At 43.5% G+C, this 20,496-nt stretch overlaps 1 long non-coding RNA gene across 4 annotated transcripts in view; it reads right to left on the bottom strand.

Annotated features, from left to right (window-relative positions):
* LOC110340413 overlaps positions 1 to 20,496 on the bottom strand; it is a 73,820-nt gene that overhangs the window by 44,161 nt on the left and 9,163 nt on the right. For all 4 annotated transcript variants that reach the window (XR_005880030.1, XR_002382233.1, XR_002382231.1 and 1 more), the window contains exon 2: positions 12,028 to 12,128. This is a non-coding gene — a long non-coding RNA (uncharacterized LOC110340413). The remainder of the gene's footprint in view (positions 1 to 12,027; positions 12,129 to 20,496) is intronic.

Genomic DNA, 20,496 nt, shown 5'->3' with positions numbered 1-20,496 from the left:
GTGTTCTCCACAACATGACTGCACTTCTCTGTTAAAATCTAGGACAGGAAGTTTGACTAGAAAAAAAATCAATTATGAAAATCCAAGAAAACAGAAGAAATATGTTCTATATTTCTATGCTGGAGACTGTCAGTGAAACCTTCATCCCTGCTCTCATAAAAGGTCAGGCCATACATGCAGAAAGGGAGATGAGAGACCATCATGAGAGATGAGGAGATGCTGGAGTAGAATAAGATGGCTTGGCACAGGTCTTTGGTTCTTAAGAATGGCGGTGACAGACATGCTGACCACCTATGGAGACTGTCGGGGGCGGGGCATGGCATCCAGGGTCATGTCTGAGCTGATCTCTTTGGCTTACAAGTATTTCACAGCTGGTCTAAAGAGCATCCTGAATGGTCTGTCACAGCTTTTCACAGTTGTACAGTCACTCCCTGACATGATTGTTGGCAAAGTTTCTTGCTGCTGCTGTGTTTTGTTTTTTGGCAAAACTTACTGTAAGTTTCCTTTGTGCCTTAAGGCAAGACTATTGCTTTTGACATGGTAGAAATCACACAGGATTTTAAATGTTTAATGAGGGAAAGAGATGGGCATCCCTTCAAAAAATGCCCTTCGTCCACTACCAAACAGGGCTCATCCTAAAAGACCGTGTCAGACAGGCCTCTTAAATGTTATAGAGCATTGCTTTCACCTTGATTACTGTCTTCAAGCAGAACAGAGCCTTCTCTGTGTGAAGCAGATCATTTTCAGCCCAGGCTAATGCTCAGAAAACAGTTTTTTTTGTTTTGTTTTCATTCTCTCTTGCTTCCACCAGCTCATGACAACAACCCCGGCTCTAGGAGGGATGGAATCTGGAGGAGAGCTTGGAACAGCTACACTGAACTGTTTTCCATACTTGGTTAGTTTCACTTAGGATTTCTTCACAAAGCTGCAAAATGTCATTCTTTGAACTGAATAGTAATTAGCAAAACATTCATCTTTTAAAACATATAATTCAGTACATTCCAAGAACCTTATATAGTCATGTGACTTACACCAAACAAAGTATGGAATGTTTGCAACATTTTTTTTAAAGATTTATTTATTATGTATACAGTGTTCTGTCTGTACATATCCCTGCAGGTCAGAAAAGGGCATCAGATTCCACTACAAATGGTTGTGAGCCACCATGTGGTTGCTGGGAATTGAACTCAGGACCTCTGGAAGAACAGCCAGTGCTCTTAACCACTGAGCCATCTCTCCAGCTCCCTATTTACAACATCTTGACAAGATCCTTTGTGTCCCTGTGTAGCCATCTCCTACTCCTTCCTTGGCCCCTGGCAGCATGACACCTGTAGGTCTGATTTCTGCTTTTGCTGTTTCTGGATAAATCAGTGCAAGTATATGGCATGGATACTTTCGCATCTGATACTTTTCTTTTGAATTCAGCAATGTTGTGAGTGCCTTTGTAGTTCATTTTTCTATGTTTCTGAATAGTCTTCCTGTATGATCATAGATACGTGCCACTACATATTCATCTACACATACAATATTTGATCTCTTTTCTGGCTTTCAGTACTTATGAGAAAAGTTGCTGCAAGCATCCACACACAACTTTCTGTGTGGATCTAGGTCTTCATTTCCCTCAGATAAATTCTTCAGGACAGGTTTTCCGAATCATATAGCAAGGTGTGCATAACATTAAAAGAAATTGTCAAGTGGTTTCCCTAAGTAGCTTTATATTTTGCATTTCTTTTTGTTGTTGTTGTTGTTGTTGTTTTTGTTTGTTTGTTTGTTTTTATGAGACAGGATTTCTCTGTATTGTTTTGGAGGCTGTCGGTCCAGCCCGGCCTTGAACTCACAGAGATCCGCCTGCCTCTGCCTCCCGAGTGCTGGGATTAAAGGCGTGCGCCACCACCGCCCGGCTATATTTTGCATTTCTACCAACGGATGTAGAATTACCTAATACCCTCCAATCAGTCACTGTGCCAGCTTGCCATTGTTTGAGCAATCACTCAGGTGTGGGGAGGACTCCCGTGCTGCTCTTAGAATTTTCTACTGGTGAAGATGCTCAGTGAGTCTTTGCGTGCTTCTTTGCCATGTGTCATTGTCTTCGACAATATTCTGTTCAAATCCTTTGCCCACAATTGATTTGCTTTGTAGACTTGGTTGCTGTTGTGTTTACGGCCCGCTGAGTCCAGTTAATGCTGCTTATATACACAGTGTGTAGGGCCACCCGCTGGAGCACTGGGTAGCCTTGCAGATGTCATACCCTTGAAGAAAACCGACTCTCCCTCCCTGAGCAGCTATCAACTGCTAAGGGCTCTTCAGCAAAGGGTGTGACCTTCTGAGCCTCTTCCAACCCCACCCCACCCAGAATGCTGGAATTTTGATCAGTTTGAAACTGGCTTGACTTCTTTCATTAAAGTTTTTTTTTAAGAACTTGCAAATATCTCTTTTTAAAAATTCAGTTTAAATGCGTGTGGCAGGTGTGTGTGTCTGTGTCTGTGTAGGTTATATGCATGAGAGTGCAGGTGCCTGTGGAAGTCAGAGAGGGTGTTGGATCTCCTGAAGCTAGGGTTACAGGAGATTTTGGACCCTCTGACATAGGACCTGGGAACCAAACTCAGGTCCTCTGCAAGAGAAGCAAGTTCCCTTAGCTTATGAATTATCTCCAGTTCCTACATTGACTTTTTAGAGTCCTGTGTGCAATCTTTTTATGAATCCTTTATCAAACTGAAATTCATGCATACATGCATGCATACACACATACATACATACATACACACACACACATCCTCCACACCCCCTCCTCCCACTTGGTGCCAGAGGACCCTCACAGTAGTCTCCAGATCACAGTCCTCTGCAAGCTGCTTTCCACCATGCAGATGGAATGGGCTTCTGGGACTCTGGGCTGAGCTCTCTGAGTGTGTTACTCCCTTGTTAAGACTGTGTGCACTTCCTGTTTCCTATGAAGGAAGGCCTGGACAGTTAGTAGTGTTCTGTCTACTGGAACAGCCTCACAGCTGTCAGAGTGAGTGTCACTTTTGTAAGCACACTTCCAGATTGGGTTAGGCTCCTTCTTTGAATGTTTCCTCAAGGCAATCCATATTTTTAAGCACCCATCAATCACACATGCTGATTTGTTCAGTGTTTGTTTGCATCATAAGAAAATGGACTTCGTGAGGGCAGGAAGAAGGTTGCTTCATTCTTTCCCATCTCCCTGTGGCCCTTTACCCCAGTGCACACGGTGGACCAGACATTCTGTGTGTACATGAATGAGCACATGTGACTCGAGACAATTGTTAGCATCACAGTGGATTACAGCTCCTGGGCTGGTGAAGAGTGGTGATGAGCCAGGAGATGCCCTGGCTCTGATGTCCTACCCAAGTTTGGATGCCCGATTGCCATCGGCACAGGCTGCCATAGGCGAGTTATCTAATGCTCAGCGGTTGATCCCCCCAGCAAGTGGGGAGACTTACCAAGGAATTGGCCAGGGAATTAAGCCATGCAGTGTTGTTTTCTCTCATCCAGGAGTTTCTACAGCAATTTCTTTCCTTAGGTCTGTCCATGCCTCCTCCTTTCTCCTTCCTTCCCTGACTCCTTCCCTTCCTCCTTCCCTCCCTTCCTTTCATCTACTTTTTTCAAGCCAGATTAGACTTGAACTGTGACCCTCCTGTCTTTGTCTCCTAATTGCTGGTTTTCTAACACCGTCTTTTGCTAAATCCTCAAAACAGCTGTTCTGCCTCTGCCCCCTATGCTAGAAACACCAGCCACCTTTTCTTGACAAAACATGTCCACTTTTTAGCATTTCAGTTCAAAATGTCCTCGCATTTTTACCCATTTCTTAGCACGCCGACTGGGACATTCACTTCTCCTGACTTGGTTGCTCACACCTGGCACTGCCGCTGTTCTCCAGTGGATGGCCTGGACAGAGGCTCGTTCACTAGAGGGGATGCCTTCCTTTTGCAGGCTGCAGAGTTCCTGTGCAAAGTTGGCAAGCCCAATACAATCAATTGTTATTTAAGGAATTAATTAATTTACACAACCTGTCTAGGAAGGAGTTATTCCTTCACAGCTGTTCATCTCAGCCAGGATTAGTTTACACCCCATGGTGACAGGCCACTATGCAGCCATGTTTCATCTTCATCTTGTCGAATGTGACATGTAGACTAACTGTAAGATGGCTCTTTTGCTTTTTTGGACCCACATAGTTCACTTGTTGAAGCTGAACATTGCAAAAAGAACTTTCAAAAAACTAATCGGAAAAAAATGAATAAAAAAGGTTCAATTAGCAGGGATATGTCTACACAGGAATAAGTCTACGGCTGTTTGAGAAATTGAAATTAAATCCAGAGTTGAAAAGCATCTGCCTGCCCTCCTCCCAAGACTGAGTGAACAAACAAAAGCCTCTAGGCCTAGATGACTTCATTAATGAATGGTGTCTACTAAACAGCAAAAAACCAAGCAAACAAAACCGCAGAACTTTATGCAAAGATCTTTAAAAAAACTGCAGTGAATGTAGGGGAGTATTGGTCAACTCATCTGTGAGAACAGCAGCATCTTGGGAATATACAATATTCCCCATAAAAACAAACAGAACAATCCACACAAGATATTAGTGAACTGAACCTAGTGATATCTACAAGGGTAACACAGTATGATCAAGTAAGGTTTATCCTCAGACTACAAGGTAAGTTCAGCTGCAATACAGTGTAAAAAAGAAAAGCCACGCAGCTGGCGCAATGAAGACAGAAGAGACCCATTCATGAATGAAAATACAAACTATAGCAAATTGGAAGAGAATGCCCTCAACCCAGGAGTGTGCAACTACCAAAAGTACTTAAAACCAAGCAGAAAATTGTCCATGACTTGCTATCTTTCCTTGGTCAAGACCAAGCAAAGGTTTCCATTATCACTATATTCTTTTGGTTCTAGACCAAAGCTCCTAGTCTGTGCAAAAAAAAAAGCAAGGAAAAAAAATGAAAGGCATGCGTTTCAAAAGGAATGAGGTAAATCTACCTGTTGCTTCAGATGACATGATTGTCTACAAAGCAGCTATCAAACACGGTAACATACTGCTAGCTCAGCAAATGAACAACAAAACAGGAAGGAACACAACACTGCATGGCTGAATTTCCTGGCCAGTTCCTTGGTAAGTCTCCCCACTTGCTGGGGGGATCAACCGCTGAGCATTAGATAACTCGCCTATGGCAGCCTTTGCCGATGGCAATCGGGCATCCAAACTTGGGTAGGACATCAGAGCCAGGGCATCTCCTGGCTCATCACCACTCTTCACCAGCCCAGGAGCTGTAATCCACTGTGATGCTAACAATTGTCTCGAGTCACCTGTGCTCATTCACGTATACACAGAATGTCTGGTCTACAGTGTGCACTGGGGTAAAGGGCCACAGGGAGATGGGTAAAGGATGAAGCAACCTTCTTTCTGCCCTCACGAAGTCCATTTTCTTATGATGCAAACAAACACTGAACAAATCAGCATGTGTGATTGATGGGTGCTTAAAAATATGGATTGCCTTGAGGAAACATTCAAAGAAGGAGCCTAACCCAATCTGGAAGTGTGCTTACAAAAGTGACACTCACTCTGACAGCTGTGAGGCTGTTCCAGTAGACAGAACACCACTAACTGTCCAGGCCTTCCTTCATAGGAAACAGGAAGTGCACACAGTCTTAACAAGGGAGTAACACACTCAGAGAGCTCAGCCCAGAGTCCCAGAAGCCCATTCCATCTGCATGGTGGAAAGCAGCTTGCAGAGGACTGTGATCTGGAGACTACTGTGAGGGTCCTCTGGCACCAAGTGGGAGGAGAGGGTGTGGCGGTCAGCCTTCAGAACTAACTTGTATTGAAGGAGCAAGTTCAAGGAAGAGAAATCCAAAACAACTCCCAGGGTTGGGCTGTAGCATCTGTTGAGATGGTACACAGGTAGCAAGTTCAATGCTGCCAGACCAAACAGGATCCATACTGTGTAGGATCATTTAAGAACACAGCTCATGAAACTGGACTACAGGATTCAAACCCAGAGGAAGCTGTCCATGTCCTCTGTACCTCAACTTCTACATTTGTAAGGTCTTCATTCTTAATGGTGTGGACCATGGGAGATGATGAAGCTTATTATTTATCTTGATAAGTATGCACCAAGATATCTCCAATGGTCACTGTACATACGGCAACTGTCAAATCTCAGAAAAGAGGCCATGGTACAGCTACTATGGGAAGGACTGTCCTGGCGTCCTTAGGATGGAGTGAGGGGTGGGTCTTTGAATCAGAAACAATGAATGCCCAGAGTAAGGATCTTCTGTGTATCCTGCCCCTGTTGCACCAAAGCTGGTAATGTTCGAGTCTTTACTACCCCAAGTCCCTGTATTGTCACCGTGAGCAAAGCTTCCATGCCAACCTTAGAATATAATGGAGAGAGAGAGACAGACAGACAGACAGACAGAGACAGACAGAGAGACAGACAGAGAGAGAGACGGAGATAGAGAGAAGAGTATTGTTATGGCACAACCTGAACTATGCTAACAGACACGTTAATGAATCACTTAATTATGTAAATAACATGAACCCATGTAAAGCTGTGGGTCTAAGGTTAAAGATTATATTTCCATTTTTCCAGGATTGAACCCAAAGCCTCAGAAATCCTAGGGGAATAACTTGCCATTCAGCTTCCTCCTCAGGTCCAAGATTTGGAATGTTTAAAGTTGCTTTATAGCTTTCAAATGATTGATTTCTCATGGAAATAGGTTTCATCCTAAGTGTGGGTGTAACATGCCTGCAACCTTAACACTCTATGTGGGCTTCTGATCAAGTCATTGCCACTGAGAAATAACGACCTAGGCCACAAGAGAAATGACAGCATGATGTTCAAGTTGTCTGATACTATTTGAAACTATCCAACCCAGATCTCGAGAATAGGAAAGGAAGAAAGTGTAGTGCATCTTTCCCTGTCCAGTCAGCCAGCTCCCAAATAACCACACGGAGACATATCATTAAGCTCTGCTAATAGCTTAAGCTTGTTTCTAACTAGCTCTTATAACTTAAATTAACTCATTTCTTTTAATCTACATTCCTTTATGTAGCTCAGTTACCTTTTCTTTGTAATGCTCATGCTGCGTGTTCTGTGTCCCTGGTGTCTCCTCATGACTCCACCTTCTTCCTCCCAGTGTTCTTTCTGCCCTGAAAATCCTGCCTATTGCTATTGCCCATTTAGTTTTTTTCTTAAACCATTCACAGTGACATATCTTTGTAATCAGACATTTCCTGTCCTGGCTGTCTGGTCCCAAAATAACTGACTCAGTGGCCAAATATGAATTATAAATGCTTGGCCAATAGCTCAGGCTTGTTACTGGCTAACTCTTACACTTAAATTGACCCATATTTGTATTTATGCTTTTCAAGTGGCAGTACCTTTATTAGCACGGCACATTCATCTCCTGCTCCCTCTGCCTCTGGCTGGTGACTCCAGAAGCCGCCTTTCTTCTTCCCAGCATTCTCAGTTTGGCTCTCCCACCTAAACTTATTCTGTTCAGCTACTGGCCAGCCAGCTTGTTTATTAAACCAATCACAGTGACAAATCTTCACAGTGTACGAAGGGACTATTCCACAGCATATTTTCACACAGTGTAAGGGAGTATTCCACAACAAGAAAGGGTTCCTCTCTGTAATTTGGAAGAGGGAAATAAGAGGAAGTAGCTCTCTTAGGTCTGTTTAGCCACAGCACAGAGCAGGGATGCTGTGTTCCTCCTGGCTCACTTTAAGAAAGAAGTCCCATGGCTGGGGCATGAGCTGTCTTTTCATGAAATAGGCTGCTGACTCTGGGAGAGGGTGGGTTCAGAACTGGGAGCAAGACCTCAGACTGGAGCCACAGAGTGAAGTTTTTTGGGCTGAACTTTTCCAGCTGAGAGCTCAACACACCCAGGCTGCATGATTAGTGGCATGAAAGGTTGATGTCCTCAGCAGGGCAGCAGATGACAGCTAAATTGAGGAGAACTAAGTTGGGGAGTGAGGACTCTTTGGATATCCCAGAGATGGAGGGCTGCTCTTACCAGGGACCAAGATTGGGTTCCCAGCACCCACATGGTACCTCACAACTATCCATAGCATCAGTTCCAAGGGATCTGATGCATTCTTCAGGTACCAGAAACACATGTGGCACATTAAAATGTAAGCAAGCGAAGCACCATACACATAAACTAAATTAAAAAAAGATTATGACAGGCTAGAACTATGATCCCCAATGAGTACCTGAAGAGTCCCCAAATTTAGCTATGAGTTCCTTCGATTTCCTGTGTTTTTTCCTGAACTCCAATAAAGTTACTACACAACCTTGCTCTTAGTAAGGCTGGAAAAAAATTAGAGAAGTCTGTATCTGTTGTTAGCTGCTAATTAGAAGCATCACTTTGAAGTCACCATGGTAGGTAGAGCAAGCTGCAGTCCCTGGACAAGGCAGGAAGCAACAGGCTAGAACTAGAAACAGCCCAGGCTGTGAGTTCGTTTGACACTCCCAGTGCATGTGAGGCCCATCAATCAAGAGGACCCCAGTTAAAGTGTGGCCACCAAGGTGTGGGTTCAATGCCACCCTGAACATTGGCCTCTTTGGGACAGTGGAACTCAGGGAAAATGGTTGGTCAAGTGTTGTGGGATATTTGGACACTGTGTGAAGATGTATTTGCTGTGATTGGTGTAATAAAAAAAACTGAATGGCCAATGGCTAGGCAGGAAGTACAGCCAGGATTTCCGGGGAGAGGAAGAAGAAGAGAAATCGGAAACTGGAAGAGACACAGAAGAAGAAAGATGGGTGGTACATGACAGAACATGGATTAATAGAAATGGATTAGGTTAAGTTATAAGAGTTCATTAGAAACAAGCCTAAGATAAGGTCAAGCTTTCATAATTAATAAGAAGTCTCCGTGTCATTATTTCGGAACTAGCTGATGGGACAAAGAAAGACTCCTTATAGTCAAGTAGAATTCTTTAGACCATGTGTCAAGTGGACAGGGTGAAACCTCTTCCAGACAAAGAGAGTCTGAGGGGCTTTTAGGTAAGGAGTGAAGCAGAAGATACTGGATTTTTAAAGTTCAATAGAAATCAAAGAGATCTCTCTGTGAGTTCGAGGCCAGCCTGGTCTACAGAGCTAGTTCCAGGACAGCCTCCAAAGCTACACAGGGAAACCCTGTCTCGAAAAAACCAAAAACCAAAAAAAAAAAAAAAAAAAAAAAAGAGATCAAAGGTTAGATTTGCAATACCTCCCCCATTGAGAAAGCTTAAATATTATCAAGGGAGTATGGTTTTGGTTGAAACAGTGAAGCCCCAGGTCTCTAGACTTGGTTAAGCAGAATGTGAGTGAAACTAAATCTCTATAAATCAAGAAACCCAGCCTCAAGGTAGGCAGTTCATTAATTAAAACTCACCGCCAAGCGCAAGATTTACACAACACTGGGGTGATGGATCTGATCTGTTACCACACATGTACTCCCCAGAATACCCTGCTCTTGTTCCAGAACAGCAGGCTGGTGGGTCCTCCCCCAGTCCTCCCCGCACATTTCCCATGTCTTGGGGGGGGGGGTCTGGGCTTGCTCATTTCATTTCACCGACAAGGTCCAAAGCAGCAATCTGCTCAAGTTACAGCTTTGAAGTAGCAACCAAGCAAATCTTAAAGTGTACCCATTTGGGAGTGAATATTTAGGGGGCTAAGGAGACAGAGAGAGAGGAAGGGACAAGAGTGAATGCAGCTCCCCATTGTGCAAGGGCACCCAGGAGATAAATGACCCATAATCCCAGGAAGGCAGAGAGGTAGGAGGATCACTGGGAGGCTGAGACTAGCCTGAGCCACAAAGTAAGTTCCACATCAGTCTGGACTAGAGTGTGACCCTGTCTTAAGAAACAAAAACAAAAACAAAACAAAAAAAAGTACTTTCCCAACAACATGGGGTTCAAAACTCAAGCCACCTACTTTATCAAATGACCAGAGAGTGGGGCCAACACAGGCATTTCTAGGGGTGGGATGCAAGCAATGGCTGCCCCTTCTAAGGTCCCAACCACAAACAGGCAGGATTCCACAAAGTCCACTGTGGAGAACCACTGAGTTTAGTGGCTTCCTTACAAAGCATCCGTGACGGGTTCCTTACAGGAATATGGACACTCCTCCCCGGTCTGCCTTGCCTGAAAAGCCCCATTCAGCATGGATGAGAGCTCCCTTTTAGCTGCACAGATGGGCTCCCATCTCTGTCTCTAGCCCTTCTCCCAGGCCATAAACAGAGATGTCAGGTGGTATGGAACTGCTGAATACTTAGGCAAGAGTCCCATGTCTATTTCAACGTGTGTGTGTGTGTGTGTGTGTGTGTGTGTGTATGTGATATGTGTACATGTCTTTGTATATCTGTGTGTGTGTGTCTGTGTGTCTGTATATGTATCTCTGTGTGTCTGTCTATGTATAAGTCTATGTATGTGTCTATGTATGAGCATGTCTGTGTGTGGTTTGTGTCTCTCTGTGTATGTTTCTGTATGTCTGTGTATGTGTCTCTGTGTGTGAGCATGTCTGTGTATTTCTGTGTGTGTGTCTGTCTGTGTATGTGTCATGTGCATTTGTGTGTGTCATGTCTGCATGTGTGTGTCTCTGTGTACATGTGTCTGAGTATGTATCTCTTTTGTGTGAGTGAGTGTGTGTGTGTGTGTGTGTGTGTAGGTTGTTGTATAAACACTCAGCAAGCCCAGTTGGGATGGTCTTTTGCAAAGGGGCACTGATAAATGCCCCAAGATGGCAGTGGTTTGACTCAGGGTAGTCACTCACAGCAGGCAAAATGGAAATCAAGTGAGTGGATGTACCAACAGATTCATGCTTCAGTGTGTATCACTTGGGACTTAAGAACTACAGGGCATGACCACTCTGAATGACCCTGGACTATGGAGATTGGGGTAGATTTCACTATGGAAATTGGTACAAAGGACATTGCCCTGGCATCTGCAGTGGGCCTGAAGCTGATATAGCTCAGAAAGACTAATATAAAAAGAAACTCTGCATGTGAAGCAGAGGACAAAGAAACCAGAACCCATATGGGTGAGATAGAACTCAGAGAACCAAAGGGTTTCCATGACTGCCTCTCACTATGCCAGCCTCCATAAGACTGGTGGCCTACAGAAAGAGCAGGTGCCTTTCAGCATGGAGAGTGGGCTGGGGCCGATGAAGCCACAGCCCAGCTGCAGCCCACAGCCAGCAAAGGAAGCAGTAGGCAGGAGACAACGCGCATGAGGGCTCAGGGCCCAACAGTCATGCCAGACACCTCCCTGCTGCCTTCCACATTGCAAGCAACTTTGGATGTGGCCAGTTCCAACCCAGAACCATACATGGAATGGAATTCTAGGAAAAGAAGTTCCAACAACTAAGCTGACACATTGTACATCCTTTGCAGCATCCAGCAGAGACATCTCCCTAGGAGACTTCCCAGGATTTACTGTCTTAGCACTCAACCCTTGTGCAATATGTAATTCTGCTCTGCTCTGGGTTGGTGTGATCTACCCTTATCAGTGAAAAAATGCCTCTCTCTTCCAAGCCTTCTGGATGCTCTATTCTCGTCTCTTCCATCATCAAAGCAATTAGGTCTCCCTGCTGAGAATACAATCGATTCTCTCTACAGCACAAGCTGATCAGCACTCGCCTGGTGTCTGAGAAAGTTATTCTCAAATACAAACTTCTCCTGATATATTTGAAAGATGAGAAGACTTAAATGTCCTTATTTGTTGTCACTGACCTACCAACCCAGCATTTTTCCCTTAAAAAGAAAATTTTCTGCCTGGGAAGCATGACATTGCATCTCCAGTTTCCTTTGGTTACCTAAATGCACACGTTGTTGGTAAAGGTTTCAATGATTCTTATTTCTGAGTATCTGTTCCAGTTCTGGAAAAAAAATGTGTTGTCAGAACAGTATTTTATTCTCCTTATGTTGAGACTAGCACAAATATATAACCCATCCCAGTAATTTCTTGGAGCATCCAAGATCTTAGAGATAGATGATATTCTAAGTAAAACCACTTACCTATGATGATCATTGGCTAATGGCTGCTGTTAACCTGTTTAATAATATGGTGACATCATTGAGGTCGGAGCTCTGTCTCATTTGCATTGGACACAAAGCACCTGGAATACACCAAACATGCAAAATAATATTTATCAAGAGACAGTGCTTTTATGTGACTTTCAATGCTTGTCAATAAAAGCCTGACTTTGAATGATAGGTTTAGATCTACAACTTCAAAGACAAGATGACTACTAAGAACACCAATTATGTTCTTGGACAAAGGGAAGGAGTTATTCTATTTGCCTTTATTAATTTCCATCAGAAACCATTTATTGAGCTGCATGTGGTGGCAAACACTTTTAATCCCAGCACTGGTGTGGGGGGTACCCAGGGGCAGGCAGATCTCTAAATTCAAGGCTAGCCTGGTCTACATAGGGTGACCTTGTCTTGAGCAAATCAAAATAACACCCCATGTGCAAATAACAACAACAACAAAATAGTATTAATCATAATATTATTTATCAAGCACCATTCCAGACAAACTAAGGAAGACAGAAACCTGTCCCTCAAATATTCTGTCTTATCTGGCTACAGACACAGAAGCAAATGACTAACTTTGAAAAAGATATGTGACAGTGAGAGGTAAGCACATGCATTCACTAATTCCATCCTGTTTCACCCAAAGCGAAAGGCTGGACTTACATCCGTGAGTCCACGCTCAGGGCTGAGAGGTACACACATAGCACGGCTCTGATTTCATGCTACCTGAATTCAAACGCCCATTCCCGAGGGAGGGAGAAGTTTACTAAGCTTCCCTTACTGGAAGTTCTGGTCCACCCACAGCTTAAGGAAATCTTTATTAATACCTGAGCCGGCAGAACCAGAAAAGTCACATAGATGTGGTTTTCAAGCCGAACTCAGGCGCATCCATTCATACTAGTAAATTGCTTCTCAGCTGCACAAAGTCTTTGGAAAGAACTGAGTTGGAGGCTATATATTCACTCATTTGACTAATCCTTGCAGAGCACCTAGGTGGTTCCTGACTGGTGGCCAGGCACAAAGCCAAGGAAGAGCAGTAATTGCAATGCCAAGGTGAAGATCACAGAGCTCGGGTAGGATGACAAATCATTCCAAACAATACAGCAGGGCCACAGCCTTTTGTCTGTTTGCTACAGACCAACGGAAGGATAGCCATGCTCCTATGTGTGTGGGATACACATTTATTTACTCTTCTATATAGTGTGTTCCTGAACAAAACCCCAGCCTGTCAAGGTTTAGTGAATAGGTTCTTGCCACCAAGCTTGACAATCTGAGTTCAATTCAATAGGAGAAAACCAACTCCCACAAGTTGTCCTCTGCTCTTCACACACATGAATGTGCCTACTACTACTACTATTCACACACACACACACACTCACATATGCAAACACATGTAATAAAAATTAAATACGTTTTTATATTTAATCAGTTATCTTATGTGCATGCATGTGTGCCTGAGTACGTACCATGCATGTACATAAGCTGGGTAAGTACGTCAGCCTTCCAGAACTGGAGTTACAGGCATTTGTGAGCTACCTGTGCGTGCTGGGAACTGAGCCCAGATCCTCTGCAACAGCAGAAAGCACTACTAACATTAACAATTGAGCCATCTCTCTGGCATAATAATAAGAATAATAATGACAGCAGTAATAATAATAGTAATAGCAACAACAATTAGGAAAAAGAAAACCCACTTAGCTTTCAACCAAACAGCAAATGGTCTTCATATGGCATAACTATATTTTATGATTTTTTTTTCTAACCATCCTCTGGTTTTGAAGTTAAAGGAGCCAAGAGTAATACAGGAAGTAGGGACATTCTTCATTTACCCATTATTGTTATTTCCCTGTTGTTGTTGCTGCTGGTTTTTTACTAAAATTTTCATTGATCTTATCTTCATCAACATGTAGATAATAAATTGAAATAAATTGTCTTTTGAATCAAAGAAAATCTTACTTGTTATAAAAAAACCAAAAATTATTTTGCTCTCACTTTTATACTGTTTCTTCTGGTTGCAAGGTTCTAGTCACTTCACAAAGAGATTCATAAATTTTCACTGCAAGTTAGTAAAGGTAACTTTTGTAAAAGTAAAAAGCTGCAAAAATTTAAATTACTAAAGATACAAGTGGATTCCCCATACATTGAGATAATCGTTTTGTACACTGTGAAGATGTGTCTCTGTCTAACCTTACCTACTGCATATTCTGATTTGTTTAATATAGAACTCAACAGTTGATAGCTAGACAGAAGAGAATATCCGGGGCTCCTGGGGAGAGATAGGAACTCTGGGAAAGAATCAGGCACGGGAGATTCTCCAGTCAGACACAGAGGAAGTTGAACATACAGAATGGAGGAGAAGGAAGGAGCCATACCGCGTGGCAGAAAATAGATTAATATAAATGTGTTCATTTAAGTTATAAGAGGTAGTTGGGGACAAGCCTAAACGAAGGCCAAGCTTTCATAATTAACAAAAAGCCTCCATGTCATTATTTGGGAGCTGGCAGTCCAAAGAAAGACCCATTACACCCACATATCTGAGGGAAAAAAAAGCCAAATTAGACAAGTTAAATTAAGCAAGAAAATTCCAGTCGGGATAGATACCACATGTGAGAATTACAGATAGGACCACCTGTATAACATGCAGACACTGAATGTTAGGAACTTTTTCAACGCTTCAACAGTGTCCAGAACTGGGGAGGGAGCTCACGGTTGTGGTGGTTTGAATGGGACTGTTCCCCTCCCGGTGTAGGACGCACATTCTTGTTGGAGTTTAGAGACTCCATGCACTCCCATTTCATTTCTTCTACTTCTTGCTTTCAGTTCAAAATGTGAGCTCCTAACCACCATGCCCATTACTTTCCCCACCCCCAATTCATCACTACAGACACACACATACCTCTGGGATCATAACCCAAAATAAACCTTCTTTTCTTTAAATGGCCTTGGTCATGGTATTTTATCACAGCAACAGAAAAGTAACTACTACAGACATTGGTACCAGAGGGTATGTTTTTACTTTGAAGAACCTGACCCTGCTATTTTTTGGAGGAATGTGAAAGACTTTGGGACTTTGGAGTAGAAAAGGCTGTAAGTAGAGCTTAAAGGGCTGTCTCTATTAGGAGCTTGAAAGACAGCAGTGCTGAGAGCAATGAAGACCATGGATGCCCAACTCAAGGGATTTCAGAGGGGAACAGTATTATCACCCAGGCTAGACACCATTCCTCTGATACTTTGGCAATGAATCTGCCTGCTTGCTGCCCTTGCCCTAAGAACTTGCTGGAAGCTAACATAAAAGGCAGTGGACTAATTTCTTTGGTCGAGGCGCTTCCAAGGCAGCATAATATTGAGTATGTGGCATGGTTATTGTTAATGACTCTTAGGCAGATTTATAATGTGTACAGTTTGGAGAGAAAAAGAGGACCAGAAATTTAATGTTATAGCCAAGGCTAGAGTTGAGAGATAAGGAGACTAGTATCTTTAAGGAGAGGTCTCTTGCTTGTTACAGGAATAAAGGGAAGAGTGCCTCCAGCGTAAGACCCCTTCTAACTTGTGATAAAGGAACATAAAACAACTCAAAGGCTTCTGCAAATGTGATTCAAGGGGGCAAGAGCCCATCCCTAGCTGGCAGTCAACCTCAGCAGTATCATCCATGCAATGCTGGCTTCAGAGGCAAGAGGACACAACAGTGAAGGAAGCATGGGTTCTTCCTCCATAGTTTTAGAGTCACTGAGGCCAGGCACAGATGAGTCCCTACATAAAGACCCTGAAAGGGTAGGTGTCCCTGAGGAGCCATTGTGCAAAGGTATGAAAGTGAGACTTGTGCTGGACGTTAGTGGCGCACGCCTTTAATCCCAGCACTGGGGAGGCAGAGGCAGGCGGATCTCTGTGAGTTTGAGGCCAGCCTGGTCTACAGAGAGAGTTCCAGGACAGCCTCCAAAACAATACAGAGAAACCCTGGCTCGAAAAACCAAAAAAAAAAAAAAAAAAGTGAGACTTGTGTTTCCGTGGAGACCCCAAGATATTGGAGATGCCAGAGCCAAGAAATATCAGCCAAGGAGAACTCCACACATGGAGTAGACCCAGCCCAAGAGATAAATGCATATTGTAGGTAGAAAGCTGGAGGGGTAGAGTCCTCTAAGTCCTTTCACCATAGATATGGAGCTACAGGATTTGTAGTTTGTCCTGATGAGTTTTGGTCTTGCTGTGATCCATTGTTTCTTCACTATGTTCCAATTCCTCCTTTTTAGGGGTAACGAATACTCTGTGCCATTGTATATTAAAAGTATATGATTTGCCAGCCAGGTAGTAGTAGCACACACCTTTAATCCCAGCACTCAGGAGGCAGATGCAGGCAGATCTTTAGGAGTTCAAGATCAGCCTAGTCTACAGAGTGAGTTCCAGGATAACAACTACTCAGAGAAATCCTGTCTCAGAAATATATATCTTTTTGACTGTATAGGGAGTCACAGTTGAGAGACTGCCTTGAATCTCAGAAAAGACTTTGAACTCTGGACTTTAAACAGTGTTCAGACAGTGAGACAGTGAAGGACTTCTGAAGTTACACTAAATGCATTTTGAATTTATATGGGCATGTGGAGGGAACAGAGGAAGCCCTGAGTGTGTGGGGTCCTGAATTAATGTGGGTTCTTAATATAGGTATGACTATACCAAGGACTCCATTGCCTCAGGCTCTGAGTGCTAGAAAGCCTTCCTTGGGGAAATCAAGTTTGAGTATTGTTAGTGTGTGCAGAAGATGTCCATGATGGCTTTTTGCCTCTGGGTACTTATAGCCTAAAGACTGCTCCCCTACAGGGATGGCCCCTACCAAAATTAGCTAAAACAGTCTCCTTGTTCCAGGTGTATACTATAAGCCATGCCTTCTTGTTTATCATTATATAATAACCCACCTCCATGTCCAGTTCTATATAATAAACATACTGAGCTTCTGGGCTGCTGCTGCAGTTTTTCTAGCAGGAGCTCAGACCACCTGAGCCCACCTTTCTGTGTCCTTCTGCCAAGTGCTCTGAGCTTCTTTGATATAGGTATGTTAGGATCCATGAGAAGTCTCACAGAAGACCATCAGTCACATATACAATCAGCAAGAGCATTTATTAAGATTTCAACATGTTGGAGTGACACATGGTGATGACAAGAGAAGCCCAGAGTCTCCTTTTAAGCAAGATTAGGGGAAATCCGGGGAGGGGAGGTTACAGGTTGCTCCAGGATTGGTTGGTTGCTCAGTGGTTAGAGGCTTTTCAGCTGCAGTATAGGAAAAGCTATCGTTAATTCTCTTAAGCTTGCACAAGGTTGGGGGGTGCCCTCCGATTGGTTGTCCCTGGGTTGTGGCTTTCCCAAGAACTGCTTGCTCAGCTCCAGCTGGTTCCAGTGAACTAAAACTTAGGCCTGATCCCTGGCAGGGGCCATTAGAAACCTATCATGACTCTGGTCTGACTCCCTGGCCCCTTCAGATGCAGCTAAGTTGTGTTGTTATGAAATGCATGGTCTACCTATGATGCCATCAATGTTTGATGGACTTGTTAGGATATGACTAAGTAATAAAGTTACTGTCCTCAATTAAGAAATGTTAAAGAGTTGGTTTATTCTTCCTTTTTGCCTTGAGCCAGAGTCCCTGTGTAATTTCATCCTTGTAGTCTATGGTTCCAAAGTTCTCCCAGACTGGAGTGTCATCATCTGGGGTCAGGGTGGGACACAGGAGGTGGAGTAAAGCATGTAGACAAGCTCATTTGACCACACACTACAGCCATGCCACTAATACAATTCTGTCTGCAATAGAAGCCAACATTTCAATCTTAATGGATTCCTGTGTCTATCTTCTAAATTGATTGCAAATTTGAGTAGGAATGGGGCATTCTACTCCTTATATTGTCTAAAGCCATGGTGCTGAGTGCTGCTTACCAAGGAAGGGAAGTAGCCCTGTGAACCCCAGGCTCTGGATGAGAAGACCAGGCATACACCATAACAGGATACTCAGTCTTCTATCGGAAATCAGTCCTAGGTTTCAGTTTCCTGAGACTGAGCAAGCAGTTTCTGAAAGAGCCACAAAAAAATGGACAATAATTCACTGGTGCCCCTAAAAACAGGGACAAGGGGGAATGGGACTCACCAAGCCTGGGTCCCTGAGCCAGCCCCCACAGTCGATGCAAAATGACCTAACTGCTTTAGGACAGCCCCTTGGTTGTGCTTAAAAGGAGCCTGCAAGTTCCTCCCTAGTCGTTGCCATGTTGCCTTTGTGTGGGATGGCAGGCCCCAGCATGCTGGAATAAAGACACTCTTGCTGACTGCGTATGTGAATGGTGACTTCTCCAGGATTCCAACACTGGTGAGAGTGTAGAAGGAGATCTGTCTTTGCTGAGGCCCCCTGCCCTTGGACGTTGCAGCTATTGTTAGAAACTAAGTATGCCTATCTATAAAATGCCTGTCCTTTAGGTTAATAACAGTGTTAAGTAGCTAGGGCTTGTGAGTTACATGGAGCAGAGTTTGGGGTTTGACATTCCCTATTGGGGGTTGTTTTTTCTTTTTTTTTTTTTGACAAATTGTTTCATTTCTTTGAAATTTAGTTATCTGACCTATGGAATGGGAATACTTAATACTATAAACTTCAGATACTCACTGCCAGGAGTAAATATGACATTATATTACACATAAATTTCTGGAGTATAATAATATCTGATAAAGCCACCTCTTCATTTTTATTATTGCCACAATTTAAATTTTCTGAAATAAGCTGGAGAAGGCCAAGGGGGCCCAGGCTTGATCTCTTGTCTTGTAGGAAGTGTGAGTGGGGAGAACTTCTCTGCTGTGGTGTAGTGTAACAGTTTCCTCCAGGACTGAATGAAACACTTCAGGGAGAGATCCTTAAACAGGAAGGAAAACAACTCAAAATAGCTTCAGGAAGTCCCTGAAACTGACTGTAGTCACTAGGCACCTCCCTCCCAGAGTAAAAATAAAAGCTGAGAATCCTTCCCACAAAAAACCAAGCTGCAAGGAAGACTGACACCAGACAAGATGCCTGGAAGAAGAAGCAGAAGCCATCTAAGCTAACATCACGGCTTAGCTTCACCTAGGTTAAGCAAACCCAGAGAATGTGCTGCAATCTACAGTTTGGAAAAGCCATCTAATATGAAGCCTATTTTTACCATAGTGATTAATTGAGAGAGAGACAGAGACAGACAGAGAGACAGAGACAGACAGAGACAGAGAAAAGGAGGAGGAAGAGAAGGAGGAGGAGAAAGAGAAGGAGGAGGAAGAGGAGGAGGAGGAGAAAGAGAAGGAGGAGAAGGATGAGGAGGAGGAGGAGGAGAAGGATGAGGAGGAGAAGGAGGAGAAGAAGAAGAAGAGGAAGAGGAAGAGGAAGAGGAAGAGGAAGAGGAAGAGGAAGAGGAAGAAGAAGAAGAAGAAGAAGAAGAAGAAGAAGAAGAAGAAGAAGAAGGCAGCAAGTACAGCATGCTGCTGACTACAGAAAAGATCAAAATTCAAAGGTGGAAATGCAGTTTTAACTGAATGCACACAGCTTTTGCACCATATCAAAGTTGAAAAAATTATGAAGTTGTACTTTCTTAAGTTAAGGGCACCTATGGTTCTAGGCAGGTGTGAGTAATGCTCTTAGTCTGCACTCCATGTGTTATCTAATGTCAGATAACATTTGTCCTGCACAAGAAGAAATAATGGTCTATAGTTGGAATGCAAGGAGGAGGGGAGCACTGGACAGGAGGATGATGGGGAGAGGGGACCACTAGACAGGAAGATGATGGGGAGGGGGGAGTATGAAAAGGAGGATGACAGTGAGGGGTGAGCACTGGACAGAAAGATGATGGGGAGCACTAGACAGGAGGATGATGGGGAGGGAGGAACACTGGAAAGGAGGATGATGGGGAGCACTGAACAAGAGGATGATGAGGGGAGCACAAGACAGGAGGATAATGGGGACCTCAAGACATTCCTGAGACAGTGGCTTGGAGGCATGGTTTGCATCGTCCAGAGCTCTGGTATGGAGAGGAGAAGTTGAGGCACAGATCTGCACTGTAAGCTCTTGAAAAGCTCTGAGACTTAGTTGACTAGGGAGTTGCTTTCGTGGAATACTGTCGGTGGAAATCAGAGACACGGGAAAAACACCATCCTACTTCATAGGAAATTCTTTACACTCCTGAGAATATGACTCAGGCAGAAATTTGAACTAAGAGTAAGTACACTTGGATAGAAAGGAAGTTGCTATAAATGGAGTAAAAGGCAAGAAATATACTTATGGAGGCAGAGAAAGTACTTCTTGCTTGCAGGATACACTACGGCTGCAGGGTGTTGATTTTTGCTTCAATAAATTCACCTCTGTATAAGGTGGGAAAGGATTTTTTGTAGAAGAAAACTGTGATGGAGTAATATTCTTGGGTTTTTACTGTGAGTTCCTTGATCTCAGATCCACGTCATTTTCTA

Source organism: Mesocricetus auratus, unplaced genomic scaffold, assembly GCF_017639785.1.
Source record: "Mesocricetus auratus isolate SY011 unplaced genomic scaffold, BCM_Maur_2.0 Super-Scaffold_100010, whole genome shotgun sequence".
NCBI lineage: Eukaryota > Metazoa > Chordata > Mammalia > Rodentia > Cricetidae > Mesocricetus > Mesocricetus auratus.
Note: the sequence above shows the minus strand (reverse complement) of the source record. Positions and strands in the feature narration are given on the sequence as shown.